This window comes from Thalassophryne amazonica, chromosome 9 (assembly GCF_902500255.1).
Source record: "Thalassophryne amazonica chromosome 9, fThaAma1.1, whole genome shotgun sequence".
NCBI lineage: Eukaryota > Metazoa > Chordata > Actinopteri > Batrachoidiformes > Batrachoididae > Thalassophryne > Thalassophryne amazonica.
Window position 1 is genome coordinate 84,983,757 of NC_047111.1, and position 26,233 is coordinate 85,009,989.

The window sequence follows — 26,233 nt, forward strand, 5'->3', positions numbered from 1 at the left end:
CATTAGTGATCATCTACCAGTTTTCATCGTTTATAATAGAAACCATCGGCGGAATCAGCCAGAGGAGAAAATAAAATACAGGCGAGTGCGGACAGAGGAAAACATGAACACACTAAAGAAGGATTTACAGGAGCAAAACTGGGAAAAGGTATACAGTGAAAGTGATGTTGATAGTGCATATGAAACTTTTTTACAAATATTTACATCATTATATGATAAAAATTGTCCAATTAAACAAGACGACAGAAAACAAAAAATCCAAGCTCGACCATGGATGACGAAAGGGTTACGAAATGCATGTAATAAGAAAAATACACTGTATAGAGAATTCATAAAACTAAAGACTAAAGAGGCAGAAAATAGATATAAGAAATACAAAAATAGATTAACTAATATTATACGGGTATGTAGGAAGAAATATTATAGTAACATATTATATAATAACAAAAACAATATTAAAGGAATATGGGATATATTAAATAGCATTATCAAAAATGGTAATAAAAAACAGAGTTACCCTCAGTATTTCATTGATAATAATGTCAAGAAGGAAAATAAGGATGAGGTAGTCAACGGTTTTAATAATTTTTTGTAAATATTGGACCAAGCTTGGCAGAAAAAATTCCCGATTCCCAACCTGAGGATTGGGATAATAATCTCATAGAAAGAAATCCCTGTTCAATGTTCCTCACAGCAGTGGATGGAAATGAAATTATAGACATTGTGAATAATTGTAAATAAAACATCTACCGATTTAAATGAAATTGATATGGTGGTGGTAAACAGGTCATTGAATGGATTGTAGAACCATTAACATACATCTGTAACTTATCATTTCAAACCGGTAAATTTCCCAATCAAATGAAAATAGCTAAGGTTGTGCCGCTGTATAAGACTGGGGATAGACACCACTTCACAAATTATAGACCTGTTTCTTTGCTTCCACAATTTTCCAAATTATTAGAAAAGTTATTCAATAATAGATAGATAGACATAAATTACTTACTGATAGTCAATATGGATTCAGAGCACATAGTTCAACATCACTTGCATTAATAGAATCAGTTGAGGAGATTACAAACGCCATAGACCACAAATTACATTCAGTTGGAATATTTATAGACCTTAAAAAGGCTTTTGATACAATTAATCATGACATATTAATCAATAAACTTGAACAGTATGGGATTAGGGGGTTGGTGTTGCACTGGGTGAGAAGCTACTTAAGTAACAGAAAACAGTTTGTGAAGTTGGGGGAATATACATCATCATGCTTGGACAATGCTTGTGGCGTCCCACAGGGGTCAGTATTGGGTCCAAAACTGTTTCTAATTTATATAAATGATATTGTCAATGTTTCCAAAATATTAAAATTAGTATTATTTGCAGATGACAAGCATTTTTGTTCAGGGGGGGATTTGCAGGAGTTACTGAGGAGGATCAGTATAGAAATGGGAAAATTGAAAATATGGTTTGACAGAAATAATTATCATTAAACTTAAGTAAAACAAAATACATGTTATTTGGCTATTGTAATACAGACATACAGGTTCAGTTACAAGTCGAGGGGGTAGATATTGAAAGGGTACATGAAATAAGTTTCTGGGGTGATAATAGATGATAAGATAAACTGGAAGACTCATATAAAACATATACAAAGTAAACTGTCAAGAAGCATTTCAGTTCTAAACAAAGCGAAACATATCTGGACCACAACTCACTCCGCATTCTTTACTGCTCACTGGTTTTACCATATTTACAGTACTGTGCAGAGGTATGGGGTAATACTTATAAAGGTACAACACAATCACTATCAGTAATGCAGAAAAGAGCTATAAGAATTATTCATAATACTGGCTATAGAGATCATACAAATCCACTATTTTTACAATCCAAATTCTTAAAATTCACAGACTTGGTTCATTTTCAAACAGTACAAATTGTGTATAAAGCAATAAACAATTTACTTCCAGCAAATATAAAAATATGTTTAACAGATCAGGGGATTACAGTCTGAGGGGGAAATTTAATTTAAAGCATCAGTGGGCACGAACAACATTAAAAGGTTTCTGTATTTCTGTCTGTTGGGTGAGGATGTGGAACAGATTGGGAGTGGGGCTCAAGCAATGTCCAAGCATGAACCAGTTCAAACAGCGGTACAAAAATATGTTTTTTTCTGGGTATAGGGAGGAGGAAGGGTAATGAAGGTTAGGGTGTTTTTGTTTTTTGCTTCGGCTTGTAAATATATAGTATTTTGTATGTAAGTAGGTATGTGTAGGTGTATATATGTATATGTGTATGTATGTTGATGTGTATATGTATGTGTATGTGTATATATATGTATATATATATATATATTGATATCGGTTTAGGTGTGTAGGAATTTATGTGTATATGTGGCAAAGGGTATTACTGGTTGTGGGGAAGAAGGGGTAGGGATAAATAAGCTGATGCTTCACCCTACCCCTTTTCGGACATGTTGGGTACACAGTAGGAACTTTTTTGTTGTTGTCTTTACTGATCTATCTTGTAATTGTTGTTGTATCAAATGTTCGAAATAAACAGTTTTCATTCATTCATTCATTCATTCATTCATCAAGCAGAATATGATGATCCACTGTATCAAATGCAGCACTGAGATCTAACAGCAGCAGAACCGTAGTGGTGTCCGAGTCCATTGTAAGCAGAAGATCATTCACCACTTTAGTGAGAGCCGTCTCTGTGGAATGATATTTTCTAAAAGCAGACTGCAGTGGCTCAAAGAGATTATTCTCAGTAAGACAGTCTACGAGCTGTCGCGACACCACTTTTTCCAGAATTTTAGAGCAAAATTATAGATTTGATATCGGCCGATAATTTTCAATACACTAGGGTCAAGATTAGGTTTCTCAAGTAATGGTTTAATCACTGCAGATTTTAAACGTTTAGGAACAGATCCAGAAGTTAAAGAAAGATTAATAATTTCCAGCACAATCGGCCCAAGAGTGGGCCACAGGTCCTTAAACAGTTTTGTAGGTATAGGATCAAATAAACAGGTTGTACTTTTTGTTGACGTTACGAGTTTCGTCAGCATGTCTAGAGAGATACTATCAAATTCTGTAAATCTAGGTAATACCAGGGTGTAGTGGCTGGGTTAAGGCATGCTGGGATATGTTCAACCTAATGTCATCTATTTTCTTCTCAAAGTAATCTAGGAAATCTTGTGCTGTAAAAGGAGAGCGAGTTACAGGTGGTTGTCCATGAATAAGTGTTGCCACTGTGTCGAACAAGAACTTTGAGGTAAACTTGTTTTTGTTGATCAAATCAGAGTAATAGGTCCGCTTTGTAGCCAATAACGCATGCTTATAGTCTAAGATAGCATCACGCCACGCAAGGTGGAATACTTCTAATTTTGAACAATGCCATTTCCATTCTAGACCTCTTGCTTTATGCTTGAGGTCACGCAGGTAATCATTGAACCAAGGTGACTACCATTTGGGGGAGCGCGGTTTCAACACAGGTGGTGCAGTCATGTCGAGTGTCGTTTTGAGCACCGAGTTTAAACAATCCACAAGTCTGTCTAATGACTGGGTATTTGTCAAAAGCGAGGCTAAGACATCAGGCATTCTAGCTTCTAGTTCAGTCTTAGTTGAGGAGTTGATGCATCGCTGCAGTGATAAATAAGGTTGTTGTTCCACTAAACACGGCAGCGAAACTGTAAACTTAAGTGAGTGATCAGAGACCACTGATGTAAGAGGCATGATGTCAATATTCGTGACAGCAATACCATGTGCGAGAACCAGATCCAGGGTATTTCCACTAATGTGCGTCGCATCACGAATGCATTGCCGAAATCCTAATACATCCACAATTTCCATAAATGATTTGCAGAGGGGATCAGAAGGCTTATTTATGTGAACATTAAAGTCACCAATGATCAGAATGTTATCTGCACTAGTTGACAAGTTAGAGATAAACGCACCAAATTCATCTAAGAATTCAGAATATGGGCCAGGAGGCCTATATACAGTGACAAAGTAATACGGCTGATTTTTATTCTTCTGACCTTGGCAATGTATAATATCCTGAGCGGAGAATCAGATGCTCAAACAAGTTATATTTGTGACCCCCAACAGATAATAAGCTAAACCTAGATTTATAAACAAGAGCAACACCCCCGCCTTGCTTCGCATCACGAGGGACGTGACTAAATGTATATGCTGGTGGGCAGGCTTCACTTAAGGGGAGGACAGCTGTAGGTTTAAGCCAGGTTTCACATAACCCAATCATATCTAAGTGATGATCAATAATTAAATCATTAATCAACAATGATTTTGAGGACAGTGATCTTATGTTAATGCGACCCAGTCTAAGGACCTCAGTGGGGTTGACAGTTGAACTGTTTGGGTTTAGGGGTGGTTCCAGAGTAGCATATAAAAGATGCCTAGAAGTAGGTTTAGGTTTGAGACATTCCAAGCGCGTTGTAGGTAGCAGACACGAAATCTTTGCTATTACTGGAACAACCACTGGGCCATCCTCAATTTCAACATGATCCAATATAGTAATGGGTATTAAGTTTGCAAAGCATATCCCTCTATGATTTTTATGGACACGTCTACAGGAGCAGGCCAGTCTCAACTTGTTGAATTTCCTTCCCTGGCAGATAAACTGCGCTATCACCATAATGAATTTTCTGCACTAATTTCCCCACTAAGCTAATGGATTCCACATCCACATTTGTCATAAGCCTTGCAGGGTCTCTAATCACTTGCTCCGTGGCCTGCTGTAGATTCCTAATGTTACCCTCCCTGTAGAGCTCTATGTTCGCAGACAAGATGGCGGCGCCTTCCCCAGTAGGGTGGAGGCCGTCCGGCATCAGTAGGCCACGGCGGCCCCAGAACAAAGGCCAGTTATCAATAAAGCTAAAGCCTTGCTGTTGACAAAACTGCGCCAGCCACCTATTTAATGATGTCAGCCTCCTAAACGCCTCATCAGTACCCCGGGAGTGGAGGAGACCAGAGACAATTAATCACTGCCGACATCTTTCTGGCAAGGTCACAAGTGCTCTCTATGTCCATTTTTATGACCTCCGAGTGCTTCATCCTGATATCATTGGTGCCGACGTGAATAACTATGTGACTATATCTCATGTCATGTTCCTTCATCTGTCTTCCCTTCTGCAGCGTCAGCACACTAAGATGGGATGCAATGTCGGGAGCTCGGCCCCAGGAATACATTTAATGTCTGCCGGCATCTGTAACCTGACATTGCGGGTGATAGAATCCCCTATCACTAAAGTCCGGTGTTTCGGCCTGGAGATAGGAGTGGAAGTCACTTGTGGGCTCGGCGAATTCACATCAGGTAAATCCAAGGGGGGAGACCCGCTTCACAGTTCGCAGTGGCGAGTGTGATCGGGGTGCCACAACCGGGCACCAAGCCCTACGGGACTTCCTCCGCCTCGCCACAGTCCGAAAACCGTCCTCCACAGCCAGCGTTTGTAGGCCCATTCTAATGGGCTCGCTAGCCAGCCCAGCACTAACCTCATCTGGAGTGCCCGTAACATCTAACTCCACTGCGCTAAGAAGCTGCTCTAACTTACGGACACGGCTCTCTAAGAGAGCCACCCTATCTTCCAACATCACGTAGGATTTATGGAGGGTGTAAAGAAAGGTAATTCAAGAGTATAGCCAAGCAAGCACAAGCTAACCAATAATGGATAAGCTAACCACTCCTAAGGCTCACACAGACGCAAATAAATGAATTAAAGTTCACAGCAGTTACACTGAAAGAGTAGCAGAAGTATTAGAAATGTAGGAACAATATATATATATATATATATATATATATATATATATATATATATATACACAGCACTCCTAAGATTAAGATTAATACAAGAGTAAAGTACTAAGCTAAAGTTCACAACAGTTACACTAAGTTAACTAAGAAGTATACAAAAAACTAAATGAAAAAATGAAAACGAGGGTCCGAAGTCGCTAAACGCAAGCGAAAATGCTAGCCGCTCCTAAGATTTACACAGGAGTAAAATAATTACTTAAAATTCACAGCAGTTCGACTGAAAAACTAACAAGTATTAACCAGGTAAAAAGAACCAGCAATAAAAATAACGAGGGGTGGGAAGGGAGGAGTCAACCTAGCTAGCGAAAGCTAAACGCTAGCGAATTACAACAGGACTATAGTTAAAGGAGACCTGCATTGAAAAAAATGCAGTCAGATTTTTTGAACAAAAAATGACTTACATTTACACATGAGATCCTTCTGAATGTAGTAAAGTAAATCTGCAAAGCCCAGATCTGTCATTCAACGGAGAAATCTTCATTTGAAAAAGACAAATTTACAGCTAACATTTAGCCCTCCGCAAATTGTCCCTCATCATGGACGCTGCCGAGACGTCACGAACAAGACCCTCTCCGAGCATGCATTGCGCCAATTGTAATTTGTGGATTTACGTCAGTTTGCATCTGCATCTTTTTCTTGTCTTATACGGAAGGATCTACTTTTTTAAAACTTCATATTGTCGTGCGGCACATTTGGTGAGTACACATTTTTTATTTGTGCTTGAAAATTATTTTGGGGGACTTTCATACGCCCGTTTGATTGAGTGGTGTCGCAATGAAAATCTACTGTCTTTCGCCTCCGGTACCATCACGGGATATGGAGGCGAGACCCGCAAAGAATCCCAATCATTAAAAATATATAAACCTCTCTCAGCATCCATGGAGCTCTGGGGCTCCGACTGCCGAGACGTGCGGTCCTGTGGATTTTTCCGCAAGAAGTCTGTCCTTGCAGCAACAGGTGTACCGGCCGCTTCGCATTAAAACAGCGAGCGTAGCGGAGGCAGAGAGCAGGAGAGGAAGAACGGCGCCCGCTGTCGATGTCGTTGCTGATCTGAGCACACAGATCTGTATCTCACATTCATTGCAGCTTACTTTTGGATGTTGAAACCAGGACGTGTATAAGTAACATTACTAACAGATAAAATCAATTTCTATACGGGATCGGACTGAAGGCGGGAGCGCGTCGTCTTGTCCCTGACGTCATGGAAATGATACGGCTGTACAAACTTTTCACAGAGGGCTAAATTTTAGCTGCAAATTTGTCATTTTTAAACGAAGATTTCTCCGCTGAATTACAAATTTGGGCTTACAGATTTACTTTACTGCATTCACAAGGGTCTTATAAATACATATCAGCTATTTCTTTCTGAAATCTGACCACATTTATTTCAGTGCAGGTCTACTTTAAATAACGTTCAGAGTAGATATAATTAATAACCAGAAGAGTGCTAAACAGAAATAAAAAATGCATACAACCGTGTGAAGTTCAGAATAGCGTCACAACAATAAACAATCCATCGGAAACAATTTGCCAGATCTGATACTTTTTGCAGATTCCAAGATAATCACGTCAAACAATGCAAGTTAGTCAGATGTGTACACATTTTGCCATAGTCTCGAAAACAAACTGTCACCCTCAGGTGAGAGGAAATTGGTTACGATGTTCAGGAGCAACACATGAACAAAGAAGGCTCAGGCCTGCCATGACCTGGAACTGTTGGAACACCAGCGGGGGGTGCCAACCAAAAAAAAAAAAAAAAAAAAAAAAGGAGCCACCCCCCCCAAAAGCAACACCTTCAAGCTTGACTGAAATTTGCAGATCTTCAGGTGGGCTTTAAACTCACTTCAAAGACCTACAAGTGATGTCACTGAATGGTTGTCCTTTATACACAACAAAAATATAAATGCAACACTTTTGGTTTTGCTCCCATTTTGTATGAGATGAACTCAAAGATCTAAAACTTTTTCCACATACACAATATCACCATTTCCCTCAAATATTGTTCACAAACCAGTCGAAATCTGTGATAGTGAGCACTTCTCCTTTGCTGAGATAATACATCCCACCTCACAGGTGTGCCATATCAAGATGCTGATTAGACACCATGATTAGTGCACAGGTGTGCCTTAGACTGCCCACAATAAAAGGCCACTCTGAAAGGTGCAGTTTTAATCACACAGCACAATGCCACAGGTGTCGCAAGATTTGAGGGAGTGCGCAATTGGCATGCTGACAGCAGGAATGTCAACCAGAGCTGTTGCTCGTGTATTGAATGTTCATTTCTCTACCATAAGCCGTCTCCAAAGGCGTTTCAGAGAATTTGGCAGTACATCCACCCAGCCTCACAACCGCAGACCACCAGCCCAGGACCTCCACATCCAGCATGTTCACCTCCAAGATCGTCTGAGACCAGCCACTCGGACAGGTGCTGAAACAATCGGTTTGCATAACCAAAGAATTTATGCACAAACTGTCAGAAACCATCTCAGGGAAGCTCATCTGCATGCTCGTCCTCCTCATCGTGGTCTCGACCTGACTCCAGTTCGTTGTCGTAACCGACTTGAGTGGGCAAATGCTCACATTCGCTGGCATTTGGCACGTTGGAGAGGTGTTCTCTTCACGGATGAATCCCGGTTCACACTGTCCAGGGCAGATGGCAGACAGCGTGTGTGGCGTCGTGTGGGTGAGCGGTTTTCTGATTTCAATGTTGTGGATCGAGTGGCCCATGGTGGCGGTGGGGTTATGGTATGGGCAGGCATCTGTTATGGACGAAGAACACAGGTGCATTTTATTGATGGCATTTTGAATGCACAGAGATACCGTTGTGCCATACATCCAAGAACATCACCTCATGTTGCAGCAGGATAATGCACGGCCCCATGTTGCAAGGATCTGTACACAATTCTCGGAAGCTGAAAATGTCCCAGTTCTTGCATGGCCGGCATACTCACCGGACATGTCACCCATTGAGCATGTTTGGGATGCTCTGGACCGGCGTATACCAGTTCCTGCCAATATCCAGCAACTTCGCACAGCCATTGAAGAGGAGTGGACCAACATTCCACAGGCCACAATTGACAACCTGATCAACTCTATGCGAAGGAGATGTGTTGCACTGCATGAGGCAAATGGTGGTCACACCAGATACTGACTGGTATCCCCCCCAATAAAACAAAACTGCACCTTTCAGAGTGGCCTTTTATTGTGGACAGTCGAAGGCACACCTGTGCACTAATCCATCCATCCATCCATTTTCTTCCGCTTTATCCGAAGTCGGGTCGCGGGGGCAGCAGCTCAAGCAAAGCCGCCCAGACCTCCCGATCCACACACACCTCCTCCAGCTCCTCCAGGGGGAACCCCAAGGCGTTCCCAAGCCAGCCGAGAGATGTAGTCCCTCCAACGTGTCCTGGGTCTTCCCCGGGGCCTCCTCCCAGTGGGACGTGCACGGAACACCTCTCCAGCGAGGCGTCCAGGGGTATCCAGAAAAGATGCCCGAGCCACCTCAAGTGACTCCTTTCGACGTGGAGGAGCAGCGGCTCGACTCCGAGCTCCTCCCGAGTGACCGAGCTCCTCACCCTATCTCTAAGGGAGCGCCCAGCCACCCTGCGGAGGAAACTCATCTCGGCCGCTTGTACTCACGATCTCGTTCTTTCGGTCATGAGCCAAATCTCATGACCATAGGTGAGGATCGGAACGTAGAACGATCAGTAAATCGAGAGCTTTACCCCCCTACTCAGCTCTCTCTTCACCACGACGGTCCGATACAGCGACCGCATCACTGCAGATGCTGCACCGATCCGTCTGTCGATCTCACGCTCCATCCGTCCCTCACTCGTGAACAAGACCCCGAGATACTTAAACTCCTCCACTTGCGGCAAAGACACTCCACCGACCTGAAGAGGGCAAAGCACCTTTTTCCGGTCGAGAACCATGGCCTCGGATTTGGAGGTGCTGATTTTCATCCCGGACGCTTCACACTCGGCTGCAAACCGCCCCAGTGCACGCTGAAGGTCCTGATTTGACGAAGCCAACAGAACCACATCGTCCGCAAACAGCAGAGACGAGATTCTGTGGTCTGTGCACTAATCATGGTGTCTAATCAGTATCTTGGTATGGCACACCTGTGAGGTGGGATGGATTATCTCAGCAAAGGAGAAGTGCTCACTATCACAGATTTAGACTGGTTTGTGAACAATATTTGAGGGAAATGGTGATATTGTGTATGTGGAAAAAGTTTTAGATCTTTGAGTTCATCTCATACAAAATGGGAGCAAAACCAAAAGTGTTGCGTTTATATTTTTGTTGAGTGTACATGTTCCATGCAGTTTGGAATGTGAACTATTCCCAAATCTGACCTGGACCACATCTGAATTATGCTACTGCTTGAGGCCCTGTGTCAGGATAGTGTTTTTTTTTTCCCTGAGTGGTAAGGTACTGCATCACCACCAAAAAAAAAAAAAAAAAAAAAGCGCTTCATCCCAGCAGTTTCAATGTGGGGGGTGAGCTCATGATATTTGTTTCTATGACAATAACAGGTAACTACTATCCTATAATGTACAGCGATAAAACGTGCTCTCCCACAACGACAACAAGCATATGTCCATTCTACTATCACAGATTACTTGTCTACTGTAACAGATGAGTGAAATTTGCAAAAATAATCCTCTCCTCCAACTTGCCTGAAAAAGTACTGCAGTCACAGATGTCACAGTGTGGCTTTTTTTGGTAGCTTACTGCCCAATAGGCCACTAACCCTATGTCATGACACAGCGTCCATCGTAGTCGTCTGCGTCATCAGTTTATTGTGATATCTCAAAAACTATTACACATTTTTTGAAATGGCAGTCAGATTCAAGATTTTAAAGATAAAATAATTTATTTTTTTTAATCCAGCTTTACTCCAAACTGGCATTTCTCACTGTGAAAAGACCAGATGTGAAGTTATGTGACTTATGTTATGGAATTGCAAAATTCGCCCTATTGAGATATCCCATAATCACTTGCGTGCCAGAGACTCAATGCAGTAAAAAAAAAAAAAAGAAACCACATGACGACAATTGCAATTGAACATTATAGGACCAAAATGTAAATTGTTATGCTTTCACCACATTAATAAGAGGCTCCATGTATGAGACCCTGAAAACTTGCAAAAACAAATATTCCTACATGATTTCTTGTTTAAAATAAGGAACCTTGGCCATTTATTTTTAGACAAATAAAATAGCATGGAAATGTGCACATTTTTTAAGTCTGGTAGATTATTCATATCTCATTTCAACCAGAAAAACAGACACTAAATAAATACAAATGTTTATTATAAATGCAACAGGAGATAATTTAACAATGACTGCAGTGTGATTGTAAAGTAGGATTTCTATGACATAAACCTCATGATAAAAGTTTTTTTTAATTGAGTCATTTCAACGTCAGAATATGTATTTGACTTTAATATTGTGATCACGACAGAGTAATTTATGAAGTATGAATGTGACAACGGATTCTAAATGTTCTAAAATTGTCCACAACAGGGGCAGGGCTTCTACTTGTGCAAATGTCTTTTGACTTAACTTTGATTTCGTGGACATTTTTAATGATCCATTCAGTAATGCTGGTGTCTGTATGCAGCGGTTAAAGTGCAGCCTGATCACAGCGTCTCAATGCATTTCTCAATGTCACTGACATCTCACAGAGCGGCGACCTTTTCGAAGTTTTGCGGGATTTGAAACCTCAATAGCACGAATGAGATGTTTTGGCTTCATGTTTGCATCCAGGGTTTTCATGTCCCTTGCGCGCCAGAGAGAAGCTGTAGTCAAAACAACATAGAGAATCCACATGATGACAACTGTAAATGAATATTATACTACAAAAATGCATTTTTTTATGCTTTTCATCTTTAATAAGAGACTGCTGCATGATACCCTGAAAACTTGCTAAAACAATTATAACAAATAATCCGTGTCTGCTACATTTAATCTGTGTGGAATTTAATAAACGCAAACCGAATTTCAGACATATTATATATATTAGTCTGGAACAAAGAGGACAAATAGTGTTGTAAAGAACAAACTTCACTTTCCCCCAGAACGACATGAACAGGAAGTGAGCGTAGCCCACAGCAGCTCCCACTGAAAATAACGGAGAGACAGCCTGTGATTCTCACGTTTACATAAAACAAAATGAACAACAACGTCTGTAAACCCAGAGAATATATTCATGAGAGTTTTAGGCACAATATAAAAATAGTTTTATGTTGCAATGTTAATGGTGTTGTCGGTGTGCAGCGGTTAAAGTGCAGCGTGATCAGAGCGTCTCAATGCAGTTCTCAATGTAGTTCTCAATGTTACTGAGATCTCGCAGGGCAGCGACCTCTCCGAGGTTTTGCAGGATTTGAAACCTGAAAAGGGTGGATGCAGCAATGCAGTCACCACTTTGTATGACTAAAAATGTTTAAAATTAAACTCCAGCTATATTTAAGTGTAAAAAAAAAAAAGTACTAGTTGTATACAAGTTATTTTGCACAATAGTACCCCTTTAAAGTCTAATTTTGCCCGCCGACGTACTCTGCGGGTGCACACGCTCTACTTCTAAGGTTACCACCAGAGGGCGAAAAAGCTTTAATTCACATTGGACACGTTTACACACAAAATTATCTGAATGATAAACAAGTGCACGTTCACTAAAGCTACTACCAAAAAAAAATCGTTATGCAACATGAATATGATCGAATATGTAGGAAAAGTGTTACTTCTGAATCGCTAACATTAACTTCATAAATCTGACAGCTATTTTTAAACAGACAGAATTAATCTAACGGTACAAACCTTGTAGGATGACGACTGTTAAACAGCGGCCATCAAAGCGCCGGTGAGGCTGTGGTTGAAACGCCTGCGGACCACGTGGGAAGATAACGTGGACTCACCACCCTGCAGCAGAGCAAACTTCTACACTTCTTCTTCTTCTCCGTGTTTAATGGCGGCTGGCAACCAGCTTCTATGGAGCATTACCGCCACCAACAGGACGACGACGACTACTGCTGCTGCTTCTTCTTCTGCTTCCTCCTCCTCTTCTTCTTCTTCGTCTTCTTCTTCTTCTTCTCCGTGTTTTATGGCGGTTGGGAACCAGCTTCTATGGAGCATTACCGCTACCAACAGGACTGCAGTGTTGGTCAGGCACTAACTTCTACACTTCACAACGTGTACGGTTATTAACCACGCGGGTCCGGTGCTGACAGATCATTAAATCAAGGCCCCCTTTGTGGTCTGCAGTTGATTATAGACTTTTAAAACATGAAAACTGGTAGATAAAAATGAAGTGAACCAAACAGTTCTTAAGCATTTGCCACAAACGTTCAGTATATAAGTGTAACGGGGTTGAATTGTACCTGTTAAATTATGGCAAAAAGGTGCAACACCGCCATCTAGTGGCGCAGTGGTGGACTTGGGTAAAGCACAGGAAAAAAAAGAGGACTTCACTGTGGTAAGACGTCCTTTCCTACGGTCCGGGATAATTAATTGTTTTCTTTACATTCCAAATGGTTATATTTAACATTTTTCCGCGGCATGTACTCACTGTGGCTTAAGCTAACTGCTTGAGCACTTTCTGTGAGTTATTGGACCAAGAAAAAGATGTTTAGAGACTTATTAATGATGCTAAACTAGCTTAAATGTTTTCCCTCGTGGCAGGTGTGTTCAGATTGTCCCGACACTGACGCAATCTTTCCCACACCACTGCGGTGCTATATGCTGTGTTGCAGGTAATATTCTTTTTTTGTGCATTTTTCCTGTAAATGTAACCTTCCCTGATGTTTTATTTTGTTATCAGCCTGTGTGAGCAGCTTTTGGTTGTTCAGTTAAAGGGCTCGCATTTGTTCACATAGTTCTGTATTTAATGTTAATGAGTCACTAGTAAAATATCTCATAGTAGATGTTTATTGTGTTCTTCAAAGATGCTTCATGTCATGTAATGATTATGTAGGGATTGTCAGTTTAGAATGTTAGAACAACAAAATAATACACTATACGATCACATTAGAATGTATTTTTCTTTTTATTTTATATGAACAGATTTCTGTATTTAATTGCAACAATTGACTTAATTACTGTCCAGCACAGAAAAAAAGAGGACTTCACTGTGGTGTGTTCAGATTGTCCCGACACTGACGCAATCTTTCCCACACCACTGCGGTGCTATATGCTGTGTTGCAGTGCTGTAATAAAGTACCATCATAATCCACCTGGTCGTCATCTCTGGAGGCAACAGCAATGTGGTAGCCTGCGACCCGTCACATTGGTGCCGTGACCTGTCGATCTGTTGCTGGTTTTTCACCCTGGACCGGGATTACCTTGCTGGAGAGCTTCACCTTGCACTTCCAGGTGGACAGAGTATCTGCCGGTCTATAGCATATCTGGTTGTTGCTCCACCAGTTCTTTTGTCTTATATTCTTTTCAGTTTTTATTGTGTTTTATGAGATCCTTTTTGTGTGGAGATTTGAATATGAGCTACATACAAGGGAATGCTAGTACGCCTCCTTTTATTGGTAGAGGTAGGGGTAGGGGTATGGTGTTGCAGTTTGATAGCCCTGTTCAGGGGGGGGGGGGGGGGGTGTTCATGTGATGGGGGGTGAGCACGTGCTGTCTGGGACCTCTTCAGTCAGTGGGGATGGGGTTCCTTCTCAGAGCTGTCATGCTGAGCCTACGCAGAGCACACCGGTTACTGCTACATTTACGCAAAACCGGGTTTCACCCTCTCCTGATGTAGTCAGTCAATTGGGCGACATTATCAGGCAGGTTGGACAACAGCTGGCGGATAGCGTAATTGCACACCTCAGCCCAATGCATAGTACACCTACACCGAGCCCCCAGAATGTACACGATGCCCCCACTAACTTGTATACACATAGTCAGAATTTGTCACAAGTTCAACTACTGTCTCCTAGGAAGGTGAAAGAGCCTCCAACCTTCACAGGAGATGACTCTGACTCTGTGGATGTGCACGAGTGGGAAGACCTGATGAAGGCTTACATACAGAGGGCGAATGTCAAGCCAGAGCAGCAGGCTGAGGAGATACTCATCCACCTCAGAGGTCGAGCTAAAGATGTTGTGAAGTTTGGGATGAGGAACAGCAGCATCGACGTGACTCTAAACCCAGATGCCATTTATGCCCTCCTCCGGAAACATTTTGCTGCTGTCCCCTGTTCCCCTCTTCCTCTGGCAGACTTTTACACTACACTCCCGAAGAGTAGCGAGGATGCGTATGACCACTGGCTGAGGCTCAACCAAGCTGCAGATGTCGCTGCTGACCGCCTCAAAGAACAGGGCAAGGAACTACATTGCCCCAGTCTGGAAGTTACGCGTATGTTTATAAAGAATTGTCCTTGCAAAGAGCTTGCTATGACTTTCAGGTCAAAGACAATTGATAAGTGGACTGCGGTGGAGGTTCAGGATGTGTTGGAGGAGTACCATGCCGAGAGAGGTTTGAGAGGTGCTACTGCTGCTGCGAGTAGGAAGCCCAGTGAGAATGTGTATGTGAACAATGTTGAGGTACTTCACACTGCGGTACCTCCACCTGACTTAACAGACTCACACAACCAAGTCATCAGACCTGGTGGCTCTTGAACGCGTTATCAGTATGCTGGAGAAAGTTCTGCTGGGGGGACCTACTCCAACCCAAGCTAATACCACCAGGCAGCTTAGAGTGAGAGCCCCCAGGATTGAGGGTCTGAATGAACTACCGTGTGCTGTCTGGCGATGCTAACCATTCTGCACTCACTCATTGCCGTGACAAGAACCTCTGCTTTAAATGTTTCTCAGCCGGTCACTCCAGACGCAGCTGCTCCGGGCAGATGGCATCTGCACAGTTGGGAAACTAGAGGATCTGCATCAAGGGGAGGACGGTGCGGATCCTACGGATGTTCCTCCCTCAGTTAATATTGACGACTTTGAGTCGGTCTGTTCCAGCGTGCCCTCAAGCAAAACTGTCATATTTCAAGGCACACACAGAATTCAGAAGTCAGACAGCTTGTTCTACACCACCGTCACTGCAGCAGGTGTCTCTCTGAAGGCAATGATGGACAGTGGATCGACAGGGTGCACATTGAGTGAACCTGCTGCACAGCGCCTTCTGCTTCATAATCCAGATATGAAACGTTGCTCTGCGGATGATGTTATCATTGTTGGATGTGGGGGTCATCAAGTCACGCCTTCGGCTGTGTGCGATGTCGGAGTAGAGGTGTATGATTGTAAAATGATTATCCCCATGTTCGTGGTACCTGGACAGACCGATGACATGATCTTGGGCAGCAATGCTATAAAGACAATTATCCGACTATTAAGAAAGACTGATGGCTATTGGCGCCTCATGTCTGAGCCCAGTAGTGTAACTGATGATGACTGCCACCACTTCTTTTCTCTTCTTTCCAACACAGAGAGGTGGAGAGGTGACACGGTGCCTGACAAGGTTGGCACACTGAAATTGCAACGGTGTGTGTCACTACAGCCACAAAGTGAACACCTCGTGTGGGGCAAGCTTCCTGCTTCTGCACCTGTGTCGGTTGGTAGTACAGTGATTGTTGAACCAACTCGTGCAAGATGCAAACCCAGAAATGTCTTGATTGGCAGGATTGTTACACCTATGTGGGGTGACAGATGTCTGCCCATGAAAATCATCAATCCTACCAATGAGCCCATAGTGCTGAAGAGGAACACAAAACTTGCGGATGTGTTTCCTTGTGTTGCAACTGAGGATTTGTCCCAACCTGACCACATCCGAGTGCACTCTCAATCCCTGGCTGATGCTACGATGCCAAGTTCCAAGGAGGATGTTAGGAGAACATTAGACGAGCTTGGTTTATCTGATTTGGACTTGGATTCATGTGCAGTCTCTGACCTGTGGAGGGACAGGCTTCTCCAGATCATCGAGAGGCATAAGTCAATCTTCTCACAACACAAAATGGACTGTGGGGAGGCAACTGACTTTGTGCACAAGATACATCTAGTGGATGAGAAGCCATTTCGGTTGCCCTACCGCAGAGTGATACCAAGCCTACTATGAAAAGCTGAGAACAGCCCTCAGTGAAATGGAAGAGAAAGGCATCATTCGCAAGTCCTCCAGTGAGTACGCATCGCCCCTTGTCCTTGTTTGGAAGAAAAATGGAGATCTGCGCATTTGCACGGATTTCAGATGGCTCAATGCTAGGACAGTGAAGGATGCGCACCCACTGCCTCATCAGGCTGACGCTCTCGCTGCACTGGGTGGAAATGTCTTCTTTTCCACCATGGATCTCACCTCTGGCTTCTACAATGTGCCCTTGCATGAGGACCACAAGAAGTACACTGCCTTCTCATCCCCTTTTGGTCTGCATGAATACAACCGGATGCCTCAGGGTTTGTCCAACAGCCCAGCTACATTCATGCGGATGATGCTGTCAATCTTTGGAGATGAGAATTTCACCAGCCTTTTGTGCTACTCGGATGATCTTTTGGTCTTTGGGCCTAATGAGCAGATTGCACTTGAGCGCTTGGAGATGGTGTTCTCTCGCCTGAAGAGTCATAACCTCAAACTGGCACCAAAAAAGTGCCACTTCCTGCAGAGATCTGTTAGGTTTCTTGGACATGTCATCTCTGAGTCAGGGGTGCAGACAGACCCTGGAAAGGTTGCTGCCATTAATCATGTACAGGTGTCTGATTTGATGGACAGTGACGGCGTTACTCCTTCGCAAAAGAAGATTCGGTCATTCTTGGGGATGGTGTTGTATTATCAGCACTTCATTGAGGATTGCTCCACTAAGGCGAGACCCCTTTTTAAGCTCCTCTCAGAACAAAAGTCTGGGGGAAAAACCAGACGCAAGAGGATACATGAGAAGAAGTGCTCTGGTCAGGTGGCACTCTCGGCAGATGATTGGACATCCGAGTGTAAGGAAGCATTTGACACCCTGAAATACGATTTGTCACATAGTGTAACCCTAGCCCATCCTGACTTCGGAAAGCCTTTCATTCTCGCCGTAGACGCCTCATTTGATGGAGTTGGAGCCGTTCTTTCCCAACTTCAAGATGGTGAGAAGATTGCAAGGCCAGTCGCTTTCACTAGCAAATCACTGTCAAAATCCCAGATGAACTACCCAGCTCACAGGCTAGAATTTCTTGCATTGAAATGGGCCATATGCGACAAGTTCTCCCACTGGCTGAAAGGAAGGCATTTCACTGCATGGTCAGACAACAACCCTTTGACTTACATCCTGACGAAGCCCAGGTTGGATGCCTGCGAACAGAGGTGGGTGGCAAAGCTAGCAGCATATGACTTCAACCTGAAGTACGTCCCTGGGTCTAGGAATACTGTTGCTGATGCTCTGAGCCGTGAACCCTTTGTCCAGTCCAGCATTAGCCATCGTCTGGTGAAGGAGCCCTATCTGTCTCTGTTGAATGAGATTAATGGGGTTGTCACTGGCACAGTGCAAGACGCCTTCCGACTTACTACCAACTGCCAAGTTATTCAGACTGCTGATGGCTCCAGTAATGAGGATTTTAGCCCAGGACAGGACACCTGTCTGTCGTCTGGAGGTGCAATTGGTGCAGAAGAGGTGTCTGCCGTATTGGACGCTCATTGCACGGGTGGTGTCTCCCGTCTGTCTGGCGTGAGTCCTTCCTCACTGCAGTTACCAAATGAAGACCCATCCATCGTCATTCCCCTCAGCCAGTTGCATAACATGCAGCAACAAGATGAAACAGTGTCCAGGGCCCTCTTTTATGTTCAGCGACATAAGAGGCCAAACATGTGTGAGAGAGCAGCTGAGCCAAGCTGTGTACTCAGGCTGTTGAAGCACTGGAAGAAATTGAAAGTGCGTAAGGGGATTCTCTACAGGGTGAAGAGGGATCGTCATGTTAACAGGAAGATTTTCCAGTTTGTCATACCCGAGTCTTTGAAACAACAGGTCCTGCATGGTGTTCATGATGCAGCTGGTCACCAGGGCCGTTCAAGAACCCTCTCCCTGGCCAGTGAGAGATTCTTTTGGACAGGCATGGGCAGGGATGTTGTGATGCATGTGAAGCGTTGCCAGAGATGCATTTTGGGTAAGACATCTGAACCAGATGCCCGAGCTCCCCTTGGGCCTATCCGCACCTCGGCTCCTATGGAACTGGTCTGCCTTGATTTTTGGACAGCAGAGACAAGTGATGAGAAGACTACTGATGTCCTCATTGTTACAAACCATTTCTCAAAGCTGGCGCATGCCTTTCCCTGTAAGAACCAATCTGCAAAGCAAGTTGCTCGCTGCTTATGGGACAAATTTTTCTGTATTTATGGATTCCCCAACCGGATCCATTCTGATCAAGGAGCTAACTTCGAAAGTAGGCTCATCAAGGATCTTCTTGAAATGGCAGGTGTGCACAAATCTCACACTACTCCTTATCATCCAATGGGCAACGGCATTGTAGAAAGGTTCAACAGAACTCTTGGAGGCATGATAAGGGCTCTTCCCCCACAGTACAAGTCTAGGTGGCCACAAATGCTCCAGATGTTGACCTTCTGCTATAACTGCACAGTTCACGAGACGACAGGCTATGCACCATTTTACTTGATGTTTGGACGGACCCCACGCTTGCCCATTGACATCATGTTCCATCATGTCCTAGAGAATGACAGCACTGTCAGCCATCATGAGTTTGTAAACCACCTGAGGAGAGATCTCTCTGAAGCCGCACAGGTTGCTCGCCGGCATGCATGGGGTCAGCAAGATCGCCATGCCAAAATTTACAATCGTAAAGTGAAAGGTCTGCCGTTGACTGTGGGTGACAGGGTGCTACTTGCCAATTGGGGAGTTAAAGGCAAGAGGAAGGTTGCAGACCGGTGGGATTCGACCCCTTTTGAGGTGGTGTCTGTGAGATCTGGCATTAACGTCTACAGGGTCTGCGATAATGTTACTGGAAAGGTGAAGGTTGTGCACAGAAACTTGCTGCTCCCAGTTGATTTCCTGACATTTCCTGAGCAAGATGGGCCTCAGGCAGTGCCTGGAGAGTCGCAGTCATTTGTGTCAGGTGCCAGTGGCCAAAGCTCTGTTGATGATCAAGAGGACGCTCAATCACGCACTATGTATTGGCTCTTGCAGTCGCCTGTCCGGGCTGAAGCTGGGAGTGGGAGTGTTTCGGAAGGGAGTGACTTTGGTGACACCTCTCTTGTGCATGCAATGGAGACAGGCCAGTCAGGGAAGCTGCCAGACTGTGCACCTGATGGCTTTGAGCATGACCACATCCCTTGTGCGCATCTTTCCTCATCCTCAGTCTCGGTGCATGTTACAGGACACACACCTACTGATACATCTGTTGTCTTGGGTGACTTTCTCTTTCCAGATGGGGTTGAGTTGGAAGAGGTAGTTTGCACACATCCGCTATCCACACCGGCCCCTTCAGTTTTTACGAGATGTGGGAGGGTCAGCAGACGCCCAAATAGGCTTATGTGTGAGATGTTGGATCAGAGATTTGTGCAGAAAACTGAACCTGTGTTGGGGTCCATGTTCGGTCCCGTTGCATCTAATGTGCGCATGTCAGTTTGTGTGTAGACTAGTTAATGTGACTTTTGTAGCAGGCGATCACCTGTTGTGTTTTTTTTTTTTTTTTTTTTTTCCTTCTCCTGCTCTTTTCTTTTGGCTAGTGTAGTTGACTTTAGAATTGGGTATATGTGATTCCTTACACTGTAAGAGCAAAGGTATGTCCATGTTTATGAGATGTAGAAGGCATCTCTGTTAGTCTGTGATAAGTACAGGTTTTGGTGCCACCCTGTCCTTGCACACTTCCTTGGGAAGAATTTCTGACATTGACTTTTTCATGCATCACTGCTCGATACCCACAACCCTCTTGTCTCTCCCTCTCCCTTGTTTTTGTTGGATCCATATTTTTCTTTTTTTTTGTATGTCGGTATTTTGTTTTGTTGTTGTTTGCTTTTATATTGGAGGTTTGTTTGGAGTTGCCCCTATTTAGCATAATTTAAGGGGGGTGTATGTAACGGGGTTGAATTGTACCTGTTAAATTATGGCAAAAAGGTGCAACACGTCCATCTAGTGGCGCAGTGGTGGACTTGGGTAAAGCACAGAAAAAAAGAGGACTTCACTGTGGTAAGACGTCCTTTCCTACGGTCCGGGATAATGAATTATTTTTTTTTACATTCCAAATGGTTATATTTAACATTTTGCCGCGGCATGTACTCACTGTGGCTTAAGCTAACTGCTTGAGCACTTTCTGTGAGTTATTGGACCAAGAAAAAGATGTTTAGAGACTTATTAATGATGCTAAACTAGCTTAAATGTTTTCCCTCGTGGCAGGTGTGTTCAGATTGTCCCGACACTGACGCAATCTTTCCCACACCACTGCGGTGCTATATGCTGTGTTGCAGGTAATATTCTTTTTTTGTGCATTTTTCCTGTAAATGTAACCTTCCCTGATGTTTTATTTTGTTATCAGCCTGTGTGAGCAGCTTTTGGTTGTTCAGTTAAAGGGCTCGCATTTGTTCACATAGTTCTGTATTTAATGTCAATGAGTCACTAGTAAAATATCTCATAGTAGATGTTTATTGTGTTCTTCAAAGATGCTTCATGTCATATAATGATTATGTAGGGATTGTCAATTTAGAATGTTAAAACAACAAAATAATACACTATACGATCACATTAGAATGTATTTTTCTTTTTATTTTATATGAACAGATTTCTGTATTTAATTGCAACAATTGACTTAATTACTGTCCAGCACAGAAAAAAAGAGGACTTCACTGTGGTGTGTTCAGATTGTCCCGACACTGACGCAATCTTTCCCACACCACTGCGGTGCTATATGCTGTGTTGCAGTGCTGTAATAAAGTACCATCATAATCCACCTGGTCGTCATCTCTGGAGGCAACAGCAATGTGGTAGCCTGCGACCCGTCACATAAGTACATATATGAGGGCTGTCAATAAAGTATAGGTCCTTTTTATTTTTTCAAAAACTATATGGATTTCATTCATATGTTTTTACGTCAGACATGCTTGAACCCTCGTGCGCATGCGTGAGTTTTTCCACGCCTGTCGGTGACGTCATTCGCCTGTGAGCACTCCTTGTGGGAGGAGTCGTCCAGCCCCTCGTCAGAATTCCTTTGTCTGAGAAGTTGCTGAGAGACTGGCGCTTTGTTTGATCAAAATTTTTTCTAAACCTGTGAGACACATCGAAGTGGACACGGTTTGAAAAATGAAGCTGATTTTCAGTGAAAATTTTAACGGCTGATGAGAGATTTTGAGGTGATTCTGTCGCTTTAAGGACTTCCCACAGTGCAAGATGTCGCGCCGTTGTCAGCCTGTTTCAAGCTTAAAACCTCCACATTTCAGGCTCTGTTGATCTAGGACGTTGTGAGAGAACAGAGAAGTTTCAGAAGAAGTCGGTTTCAGCATTTTATCCGGATATTCCACTGTTAAAGGAGATTTTTTTAATGAAAGACGTGCGGACGGGTCCGCGCATCGGGATGCAGCCGGCGCGGTGCGGCGGCACACGAAAAACACCTCCGTGTTGATAACCATTTGTAAAATACAGGCGGCTTTTGATGGCTTTCAGTGGAGTGAGTATATGAGAAATTGTTTAACAGCTGGACATGTTCCAACTTGTCCTTAAGGCTTCCAACGGAGGTGTTTTTCCTGTGGCGGAGCGTCGCGGCGGCTGCGAGCCGACACTGCAATCCGTCCGCACGTCTTTCATTAAAAAAAAATCTCCTTTAACAGTGGAATATCTGGATAAAATGCTGAAACCGACTTCTTCTGAAACTTCTCTGTTCTCTCACGACGTCCTGGATCAATAGAGCCTGAAATGTGGAGGTTTTCAGCTTGAAACAGGCTGACGACGGCGGCTGAGAGCGCTGCACGACGTCTCGCTCCATGGGAAGTCCTTAAAGCGACAGTATCACCTCAAAATCTCTCATCAGCCGTTAAAATTTTCACTGAAAACCAGCTTAATTTTTTGAACCGTGTCCACTTCGATGTGTCTCACAGGTTTAGAAAAAATTTCGATCAAACAAAGCGCCAGTCTCCAGCAACTTCTCAGACAAAGGAATTCCGACGAGGGGCTGGACGACTCCTCCCACAAGGAGTGCTCACAGGCGGATGACGTCACCGACAGGCGTGGAAAAACTCACGCATGCGCACGAGGGTTCAAGCATGTCTGACGTAAAACATATGAATGAAATCGATATAGTTTTTGAAAAAAATAAAAAGGACCTATACTTTATTGACAGACCTCGTATGCATATGTACTTATTTGTATAATATACGTACATATATAATGGATGGTAAGGAGTCCAACACTGAGATAGATAGATAGATACTTTATTACAGACTCAAGGTCCAGATAAAAGAAACAAAACACCATACATACAACAACAACAACAACGAAAAATATAAAATAAAATAGGACATTAAACACCCTTGAATAAAAGACACTTATACCAGTGTTTCCAAATCTGTGACGTATACCGTGTGGCACTGTAAGAAATGTTAATCAGTTTAAGAACAATCTTATTATCAGAATTATTTAAACGAAAGATGAACCTAAACATCATCGTTCTTAAGATGGCTTGAAGAGTCTTCACACGTGCCTTCACAAACATTTCCGTGGCACTGGCCCATCAAGGCCTTTTTAGTAAAATTCGCAGAGTCATTATAAGCCACTTGTAGTCTCCGAAGGCTCGCTTTCTTATAGTTTATCCACAAATGTGCAGTATACAAAGGTGTACAAAATGCTTTAAACAAAGCCAGCTTCACTTCGTCGGAGCAGTAGCCAAATTTACTAACTAATGTGTTTGCTCTGACATACAGCGTACGACACTGACGAAAAATATCCTCATCATCACTCAGCGTATCAGTGATCACATGACCAAGATATCTCACCTGATTACATACATTCAGTACATGACCTGCCAGAGTAAAATCAGGAAAAACCAAATGCCTGTCATCATTTGTTCTAGAAATCATGATCATACTTTTCATATCATTAGATTTTACGTCATGTTTTTCTCCATACATGGCACACACAATTGCTGTAGCCCAGCAGAACTGGGGCTAAACAAAACACAGTCATCAGCATACATCAAATGGTTCACCACTGTATCCCCAACCACACAACCAGTTCTACACCCATTCAGCTGTTCAGACAGACCATTCATATAAAAATTAAATAAAATTGGAGACAAAATGCTCCCCTGTCTGACTCCATTGCTGACCTGAAAAGGGGAGGATATACAATTACCCCATTTCACCTGCATTTTTTGATGTGCATACCTATACATTAGTAGCCTCACTATGGATTTGGGAACACCAACATCACTCAATTTTCTAAACAGTTTTCCATGGTTCACACGATCAAATGCCTTAGAAGCATCCGTGAAGCACAAGAATATTGATGAGTTTTTCCCTTTATAATCGCTCAATAATTCTTTTAAAACATATATACACAAATCAGTACTATACATGGCTTTAAATCCAAATTGATATTCTGAGGAGATAATCAGAGTATTAACTCTCTCCAGAAGAATTTGCTCAAGTACTTTAGACAGTACATTAGCAAGAGCAATAGGTCTATAATTGTCAGAGCTGCATAATTTCCCTGCTTTATCCTTAATAACAGGAACCAGCAACACTGTCATCATGGAGTCAGGAAGATAGCCATGGACCATGAAGGCAGTGAAGCATAGGGCAAGAAGAGGAGCCAACCTTAAACTAGCAAATTTAAGATGCTCAGCAGAGATGGAATCCAAGCCGGAAGACTTATTAACTGATAAATTTCTAATAGCTTGGACCACCTCATGTGTCTTTATTATACTCACACCTTCAACAGAGTTTACTTGGTAAGACTCAGATGGGACACAATTAAATAATCTTTCATAGTGTCGTTGCCAAAGTGTAGTAATTTCATTTACACCAGAGACGCCATCTACTGTACATGGCAAAGATGGTTTGCAGTTATTAATAACGTGTACCTCTTTCCAAAAGGCTTTGTTGTTTTTACCTAAAAAAATTATTGGCCATGGCATCAGCCCTCAGACATTGTTCATTTTTACTAATGTACCGTATAGCGTATTTATATTTTGTATTTGTAAGCTTCTTGTGTTCAACAATAGGTCCATGTCTGGGTTTACCAGACATTGCCCATAATTTAGCAGCTGTACATGCTTCTACATGGAGTTCAGCCACATGTGTGTTCCAGCCAGGTCTACGTCTCCTCTTATTTTTAAGCTTCAGAAGAGGCTCACCAGCATTAAGTAAAGCTGTAACAATATCATTATACATTGCAGAGATATCAGCTTTATGATCTGTGTTAGAACAGCTACTGTTTGTGCTTGGTTGAAGAAAAGTTATACTGGACCATCTAATTTACTTGACTCTTTGTTGTTTGCTTAATTTGGGAGGGGGGTGGAGAACATAACAATTGATGGATGGCAAGTCGTCCAACATAGAGAAATATTCGATGAAGAAAAGTTATACTGGACTCAGCTGCACCTCGTCCAATATAACTTTTCTTCATCCAATATTTCTCTGTTGGACTCCTTACCATCCATTATTTGTATTATATATATATATATATATATGTAGCCCTGTCTAAAGTCACTGACTACAGTACATAAAATCAGTAACATATGTAAATAGTTGTAGGATACACCAAAAGTTCATGATATTAAAACTGGTTAGAAGGTGCATTAGATACATTTGCATAAATAACATATGTACTGTTTAAAAGTTAAGCTACACATTTCTAAAATGTGCCATGGTCCTTTAAAATCCAGAACTTAGGAGAATATGAGTTTGTTTGAGCAAAACGTCTGTGCAATCTAACCTGTTAACAATTTAATGTCAGTCAGTTTGTTTTAAGTATTGCTATTGGATTTTACTGAAGTAACAGCCAATCCCAAGTTTTTCCTAAAAAGGGGCAGAACAAGTGACGTGAGCCAGAGTGTCGTTTTTTTTTTTTAGCAGACGTGCTGAGGGTCGGAGGGAAAGAGTCAATCGGTGTGTAACAGAGCGTTCTTCAAGTTTTATCTGCACGGTCGACTACTCGTGGGCCTGATAATAACTTGTTTGTAACTTAAAGGTAAAGGAAAACCGTGTGCCATCCATTCTGTGTTGTAACGAACAGTTATAGTGATAATTCATGTGTGGTGTTAGTTAGCGGTCTGCTAATTAGCGTAGCATACCATGAACATGTGCCTTGATACCATACTGTTACTGTAGTATTGAAATGCTTGCTAGTTGAAACAGATTTCACGTATTTCATCACGAAATAAGGGTTGGTATTGTGACTCAACTGAGTTAATATGCTTAAAGGAGACGTGGAGAGAGAGAGAGGTTTGGAGCGGTTTTCCCAGTCTTCCCAGTGGATGGACTCTGCTGTTTTCCT

The 26,233-nt window shown here is 42.8% G+C and overlaps 1 protein-coding gene across 1 annotated transcript in view; it reads right to left on the minus strand.

Annotated features, from left to right (window-relative positions):
• Positions 1 to 12,778, minus strand: part of slc25a15b (solute carrier family 25 member 15b) — a 49,569-nt gene extending 36,791 nt beyond the window's left edge. The window contains exon 1 of the mRNA XM_034178613.1: positions 12,660 to 12,778. The gene's annotated coding sequence lies outside the window, so the exon portion shown is untranslated. The remainder of the gene's footprint in view (positions 1 to 12,659) is intronic.
• Positions 12,779 to 26,233: the final 13,455 nt, after the last annotated feature.